Source organism: Mercenaria mercenaria, chromosome 9, assembly GCF_021730395.1.
Source record: "Mercenaria mercenaria strain notata chromosome 9, MADL_Memer_1, whole genome shotgun sequence".
NCBI classification, from domain to species: Eukaryota; Metazoa; Mollusca; class Bivalvia; order Venerida; family Veneridae; genus Mercenaria; species Mercenaria mercenaria.
In genome coordinates this window covers 68,065,844-68,074,873 of record NC_069369.1, presented here as the reverse complement: position 1 = coordinate 68,074,873, position 9,030 = coordinate 68,065,844, and positions in this window count along the sequence as shown.

Below are 9,030 nucleotides of genomic sequence, written 5' to 3'. Positions count from 1 at the left end.
TCTACATTAATAACTTTTAGTTAGAGATGAGGTCTAAAACGCACGACCCCTTGTTTCATAGTCAAACATTGTTTCAAATGAACCGCTGTGACTGTCCTTGAATTTAAATACAAATGTATTAGGATCCTAGTTAATGAAGAAAACATTGGAGACAAGTCTTAAAACTCTCCAGAATCTGACTAGTGGCATCCAAGTAACAAAGTATCATTCGCAGACTGTCCTCTAAACGACTCTCCTTTAGTTGGTTTCGCATAAATATGCATATACTAGAATTCATCTTTTTGGAAAGTTATCTTTTAAATTATATATTACAAAACAGAAATTATTATTTATACATTAGAATCGCTTCCCCTTATTTTTTGAATGGTTTTATATTGAAATGTTATTTTATATCATATTATATGTTGGAGTTCAAATATGCAATGTGGCCCTTGCATTTCACATATTATCATCATCATCATTATTATTATTATTATTATTATTATTAAACAAGATTTATATAGCATCATTTTCATGACAAATATGTTTAAAGAAACTTTCTATACAAAGGCAGCTTCTCGGGGATCCAAATGCATCCTCTACTAGGGAAGATCAGAGTGACAGAGCCAGAAAACACATCAAGAACAAAAAGGGAGAGAAATACCTTTTCCTTTTTACACAGGCATGTCCAGCTTAATTAGTTAAGCTGTTTGCAAACCTAATCTGGACCTTTAACGCTTAGCCTTACACTTTGAGAAAAAATCCAAACAACACCAAATCATAGAAATAAGGGTTGGTTCACACGAAAATTGAACAGCATATAAAACATGTATATTACTCTACTAAACAATTGTCAGTTTACTGATATACACATTGAATTCAGGAAAAGGGCATCACTTTCGGACAGTTCAACGCATTTCGAAATACAGCATTTTCAGAGATCTCTTAAATATCTTCGTTTTAGGTGCATTTGCAATAATGTCCATGTGCTGAAATTTCGCATAACTAGATGGAACATAGTTTGAAGCAATTGTTTATTTTTATTTCTTTACAAGTGACATTCATTTTAAGAGAGGGGACAACTTTTTGAGAACATTTTATGTCTCCACCGTATTGGACAATGGCAGAACATGTAATGGTCAGGTAGATTGTTAGTAAAGATGTTGCTTGTTAATCATATATTTCTGTGTTTTGATGACATATGCACAATGCGTAGGACCAATAAATGCCAAGCCGTCTTTCTTTAAGGAACCAGTGCTGGCCTCTTAGGTAGGAGATACTTAGAAGTGTACAAAAAAGTGTCTTGACTGGGATGGTAACAACAAACCTCTGGGTTGGTAGTCAAGCACGATACAAAGTTCTACACTAAATGGCCACCTATTTGAAGACAGCATTGCGAAAGTACTTTTTATGCACCCCAACGTGGAGGCATAAAGTAGTTGGACCATCTCTCTGTCCAAATGATAACTTAAACTCGCTTAAGGGATCAATCTTCATAGGATGATTGCCTGTGGTCATTACAGGACCCCTATGGATTTTGGGGGTCAGTAGGTTAACAGTCACTGTCAGAGTGACCTTGGGACCAAAAACGAATTCTGAATTATAACTGAAGAATGCTGTGGCATGCAGTCGTCAAATACTTCATAGGACGATTGCCTATGGTCAGCAGAAAACCCTTCTGTTTTTGAGGCAGTAGGTCAAAGGCTAAGGTCACAGTTACCTTGAGAGTTGAGGACACTTATTGTTTTGGGTCCGTAGATTAAAGGTCAAGCTCACAGTGACTGACCGTCGTTTATATGACTGAAAAAATGTTGAAAAAGATGTTAAACCCGAACAGACACACAGTGACCGAGACTGAAACCGTTTCCAATTAATAAAATAATTCGAAGAATGCTTTGGTCTACAGGCATTGAACGTCATAGTTTGATCGCCCGTGGTGTGTAGATAACTTCAATTGATTTTGCCGTCAGTACGCCAAAAGTAAAGGTAACAGTTACCTCGAGATTGAAAACGGTTTCTAACGTTTTGGCTTAAAGGCGTCAAACTTCACAGGATGACCGCCTGTTGTCAGTAGTTGACCTCTCAAGCTTTTGGGCACAGTAGCTCAAAGATCAAAATCACAGTGAACGAGAGACTGAAAACCATTTCCAATCGATAACTGAAGAAGGCTTTTGCCTACAACCGTCAAATTGCATGTTGTCAGTAGAAAATCTTTTTTTATAGACAGTAGGTCAAAGGTCAAGTTCGAAGTGACCTCGACATTGAAAACAATTTCTGCCAGGTTACTGAAGAATGCTTTGGCCTACAGTCATTAAACGTCATAGGAAGATTTCCTGTGGTTAGCAGACAATCCGTTGTTTTTGCAGTCAGTTGATCAAAGTGATCTCAGGAGGCCATCGTAGGGAGCATGCCTGCTTTGTTTCTTTTTCTTCCACGTCCAACAGTCCTATCGAAATCAGCAACAATTAATTTATACAAAAACATGATCTTTCAAAGGTGATACATACAAATTTCAGTGGTATTTTGTTCCTTAGTAATGTAACATCACACCGGCAAGTACAGGTCATATGGGGACTTTATTCAGTAATTTCAAAGAACCGGTTAAAGAAGTTTTATGTGAGTATATCAGTATGTTTGCATGCAATTTCATATATGTATATGCAATAGAATTTCATATGTATAACATCTTGTGATCCTAACAACAGATGTAAGATGTATACATTTACTTGCCATTTCATATAAATACGTTTGCATACAGTTTCATTTAAAAAATAAATCATACTTTAGTAGTTTACATTTGGGTATAATATACATGAACATGTTTAGTGTGTAGACAACCTCCATGCATACTTCAAATACAACCAATCATAAGTGTTTCCTACCAAAATGGAATTACTAAATTGTGATTTATTTCATACTGGTTTTATCCTTCTTTAATATTATTTAAAGGGACTAACCAATACATTTTAGGCGAAAAATAATTTCTCTAAAAGTCCGTAAAAAGTGATTGCTCTGGGAGTGACTAGTGGTACAAATTTACAGACATGAGATTTTTGCAAAATATTCTTATAAATAACCGAAAATGTTGTGCAGATGGTAGTAAACCGTCGCAGCTTATTTTAAAACAGTGCCGAAAATTTACATTGTTCTTGCATTTCTACCAATATCTACCATTTATTTTCACCCACTTTATCATTTTCCATTGTCATATATAAGTACATTCTATGTCATACTTGGTGGAAATGAACATGCTGAAAATTTAAAGCTTTAAAGTCACCTAATGTTTCATACTTTTCAAATTTTAGATCTATGAAAAAACAAAAACTGTCAACTGACGGTAGCTGTTTCAGTAACAAACATTCTAATATCACACATTCCAGAATACATTTCTTAGGAAGATCTTAATATGTACACAATCACAGTCATTCATGCATCGTGAGGTCTGAAATGTTCCGCATTTATGAAATGTTCCGCCTTTATGTGGCCTCAAAGTCATGTGACTTTGTCAGAAATTGTCAACAGATAATACAGGCGTCAGTCTATGGAAAAATATTGACGTTTCCGGTACCAGTGTAACTTAACGGGGAATAGAAACGAGTATGTAATAATTGTATTATATTTACATGCCATTTTCTATGCATTTTTACAATAAATATAGCAAGATTTTAACTGCATTTTTATTTATTAGTGTCAGAAAAAACATTTCAACCTATATCAAATCTGTACAGAAACAGAAATATTTTTAACCTTGACTGTATATGTTTATAGTTTTAATTTGGTCAAACTGTTGAAAGATCTATAACCTTAATATGGTCAAACTATAGAAAGATGATTTTTGTCCTTGTTTTGCTAAATCAAGATACCAATTTCATTTCTTTAATATCATAATATATCATTTAAAACACAGATCATCAAGTTCCGGAAATTATACAATTTGCAGTTCCAATGTCTTTACAGTTACCACAAGTTGCTGTATGTTTTTTGAGCGAACTTTTCCATCTTATCTTTTTACCACATGGGGCGAAACAAAACACATTAGCATGTTCCTGCATTCTGTGCTGTTTCAGTTCATTCTGAGACCCGAAATATTCGAGACAAAATTGACATTTGAACCTCACAGTCACACCACCTTCACATTTTTTCTGATGTTCGATTAGAGTCGATTTTCCATGGAAAGGTGTTCGACACGACTTGCACGAGTATGGTTTTATACCGTAGTGACTATTAAGATGACCTTCTAGTCGTGTTGCACGAGTATATGATTTCGGACATAAATGGCACATGAATTCTCCCGGCTTTTTTAAGTGCACTTGACGTACATGTTCTCTTAGATTGCCCTCACTTCCAAAAACTTTCTCGCAATCGTTACATTTCCATTTTCTTTCCCGTTCAGTTTTTGCCTTTTTTGCCAGTTCACGAGAAAGTAGCATCCATCAGTTATTAATCCAAAACTGAAATTATCAGAACCCAAATAGATATTCGTTAGAAAATTTGAGTTGTCTGTTGCCAATAAAAAATCAAAATGCTTAAATTTCTATTTGACAAATGCAAAATTAAGCAGAAATTCAAGAAAATCTCTATAAATAAGGGCTTCAAGTACATGACTGACTGAATAAGAATCTTTCACTAGCTAAAGGTGGAGACTGAAATATCTGAGTGCAACTTTTTGGGTGGTAATGACGTTCTGCCAAGTTTCCGCAAAAACAGTTACTCTTAAACTAGGGACAGATTCTTTTTCTTGCATACTGTATTCATTGTACATAAGGAGCAAAAGAAATTGAATGCTTTTCTTTAAGCACTACTTTAATTATTACAGTAGCATATGTATTTAGGCATACATTCATAAATCTTAATGCAAGATTTGTTAAATGATCAATATAAAATGGTTATTAAGAACTTTCAAAATGTTCAAAGTTGTTGTTATCTCAAGCTTTATATGATAAATGGCAACAGAAAAGCAAGTAAATATATTCATAGAAATAAGTATGAATGGTGATGCTTCCAAGTTATTATCCAAGTGTCAAATAAATATGCAAGTAGATTGAGTAATAATCAGAGTTTTATTTTCACTAATATTTGCAAACAGAATGGAAAGTGCATTCAAAACAATACAAGCATTATATCTGATAACAAAGTGTGAATTCTTAACAACATGAATACGTCTGACCTCCATCAAATCACAATATAAAAGTAATGCATACATTTTCATATCACCACTAGGACCAGTAGGACTTACACTTAAATGACATCAACTACAGTAAAATCTGTGCAAAAGAACACCTTTAACCTTTAGTCTGCTTGCCGCAAGTGATTTTGCCATTTCGCCGAGTACAGATCAAGATCAGCCTGCACGGATTGATCATGGTCTGCACTGTTCGCTATTCAGTCAGTAAATTAATTTTCAGTGAATATACTTCAAATAATAAGTGGTACTGCCGAAATTGAATGATAGACTAGTCCATTAAAAAAAAAATTGTTTTTGGATTTAACGTCGCACCGCCACATGATAGGTCATATGGCGACTTTCCAGCTTTAATGGTTGAGGAAGACCCCAGATGCCCCTCCGTGCACTATTTCATCACGAGCGGGCACCTGGGTAGAACCACCGACCTTTCGTAAGCCAGCTGGATGGCTTCCTCACATGAAGAATTCAACGCCCCGAGTGAGGCTCGAACCCACATCGACGAGGGGCAAGTGATTTGAAGTCAGCGACCTTAACCACTCGACTACGGAGGTCCCCTTTAAAAATTTAGCAGGGTAAACATTAAATAAAGGTCACAACTATAAAACCTGCTTATAAATGACACTTTGTTTCCTGTTTATCCAGTAACAGCATAAATCTACCTATGGTATAAAACTACTGGTCAATAAAGACCCTATTTTCATTTTACTGCCAGGCTTTACCATATACAGTTGAATATCGTTACCTCGATATCGGTTAGCTCGATACTCCGGTTAGCACGATGTGTTCGAGTCGGTCCCGATTTTTCCCTATTTATCTTAATTTAACTATTTATCATTACCTCGATATGCTTAGCTCGATATTTTGTTTAGCTCGATGAGATATTTCAGTCCCGTCTACTTATCTGTACTGTTTTTACACCTGGTTTCGTCGATATCACAGCTTGTCAAAAATATCCATGTTATTGGTAAGGTGTGAAAATCAACCTATTGTTGTCCGGCGAAGTATCAATCATATTCAAGTTAGTTTGTGTATTTGTTTTTATTTTTTTTATGTTATTTAATCTTTAATCAAATTTAAATGTCAGGACGTTTGCATTTAATTCCCAATAATTACCCTTATAAAACACCATGCAAGCAGGAAAGCTGTTTTCCGATGAAACAACTAATTTGGATGAAATATTTTCTGTTTGTCCGGGTAAAAATCTGCCATTTAGGATTGAGTAACAATATGCGGATTTAACTGGCAAATTTTCGCTATCGAAGCACAATCAAAATGACTACTCAACTAGGAACATAACTACTGCATTCAGACTTGTTTAGGGAAGGAATAAAAATGCTAATATTTAAATGTATATTTTGAAAAAATAAAAAAAGTTGTATGTATGTATTCAATTAAGATGTTTTATTTGTCAATAAATTTAAAATCGTATTTACGTTTTATATATTTTTTCTTTCCCCCTTTTAAACCCTCTGAAAAAAGAATTGGATATAATGACAATATAGACGTTCGACACAAGTACAAAGTAGTCCCAGATAGTCGATATCATTACATCGAACTTCGGATACGTCGATGCAATTTTTACAGTCCCTTGAATATCGAGGTAACGGTATTCGACTGTATATTCCTTTGTGTAAAAAGCTTGCAGTTTCAAAAGAGTAAGGAACAAAAGTCACAACAATTCCGCAGTCAAAATCTGTCTATCAAATTTCATAACATTTAATTGGTCGTTACCAAAATATTCTTTTACTGTTGACAAAAATAGTCATAGTCGTGGCAGCATTATGACCGTCAGACTGAAGAAAATCTTTTTGTATCATATAAAAAATATAGCATCGCTTGCATGCTCTTAAAAATATTCGCTTTTATGGTAAGTCATCTTCATATGGTAATTCAATGGCAGGGATGCATTAAAGCATTAATAATCTATAGAAAAGGGAAAACAATAATTTATAACATTGCAAGATTTATCACTCATTAAACATTGTGTCAGTGAAATAAAGCCAACATACGATTTTGGTATTGCACAAGTGTAATAACAATAATTTTTTTTGTTTGGAGATTAATATCTGCCGACACAATTATATTAGGTTATTTAACATTGTTCTGTACAATACGGAGATATATTTGGACGAGTACCCAGCTGAGAAAACCATATTGGACGAGCCGCTAGGCGAGTTCAATATGGTTTTCTCAGCTGGGTACGAGTCCAAATATATCTCGTATTGTACAGTACAATGTTAAATAACCTTTTTATTCTATATCTATTTTATCTTATCATAATAATAGTTTCAATTAAAAATGTTTCACTGAATATTGTATTCCTGCCTTTTCTAGTTTTTCCCAGCTTGGTATGAGTGCAAATATATACTACACAGAATAATGTTAGACCTTAAATAACCTTTTTATTCTATATTTATTTCATTTCATACGTAATATGCGTAATTCATTCAATCTGAATGGGTTTTTTTCTGCAAATCATCATTAAAAAAAAGTATATGGTGCAACATCCCTACAACAGCCATTTGGCGATTTGGGTGGTAATAATACTTGGCCGAGATATTATGCCCACAAACATTGTCAGCAAGTTTGGTGAAGATCGGATGAAAACTGTTCGACTTAAAAGAGCGGCCAAGGCTAAATTCCCCGTTTTTTTTTTGAGTAATTAAAGGACTATAATCAAAGAGTGCCTGGTACAATTTGGCTGGTTATCGAAATTGGCCGAGATGTAATGCCCACAAACATTGTCAGCAAGTTTGTTGAAGATCCGACGAAAAGTGAATTATAGAGCAGACATGTTTTGGATGCTGACCGCCCGTCCGCTGTCATTCATAATCTTCTCCATTTTGTTTCTTAACCGTTAAATGAAAACTGCTGAGGTAGCTATTCAGACAGTCAGGGCTGATACAAATTTCTAGGTTTCGTCCTGAACGGCTTCTTTTAGCGACTTTTCAAATATTCCAACATCTGATGATCCTTTTTATTGTATTTTTAAGTTTTTGATTATTAACGAACGTTTGAATATCTTAATCAGATAGCATTGTTATCCCTTGAATCGTTTTTGTGTGTTGTAAACAAACAAAAAAACTCAAATTAAATCCAGATTTCAAGACGCATACTTCATCCGATTTACATTCGGAACATTTTCACGCGTTTCGGGCTTTATCGTATGTTTAACATGGGACTGTTGAACCGTCCAAATACAGAAAATACAGGATCTTTTGTACGCGCGTGCGTCCAAATACAGAAAATACAGGATTTTTGTACGCACGTGCATCCAAATACCGTAATATATTGTACGGTCACGTGTTGCAAATGAACGTTCGCGATTGGATATATAAAATAGGTATAGAATAATAGGTGATATTGCGACTTTCCACCTTTTGCTGGTGTAGGAAAACCCCAAGTACCCTTCTGTGCATTATTTCATCACAGGCGGGCACTTGGGTAAAACCACCGACTTTCCATAAGCCAGCTGGCGATTTCACACCCCAAGCAAGACTCAAACCCATATCGGTGATGGCAAATGATATTAAGTCAGTGACATTAACCACTCAGCTATAAAGGCCCGAATAATAAGACGCTGATATAACTTTAAGCACAGGAGATATTGCTTAAACTTAAACTGTAATAGGTAAGGAATGAATAAATTTCAATATAACAGCCAAAATGTTAACAGGTAATAAAAATGAAAATTAAATTTGTTTTTTCATACACTGGATGCAATAAACTTGCCGGCATCTCATTTTATTCAACTCGTTTAGAAAATTCAAAATGAAAAGACACTCCTGTAATATCTTCAAAACATTTCATATCCATCTGTAAGTATTTGCTGGAAGCTCTTTGCTCCGGCAGTTACACCAGAAATA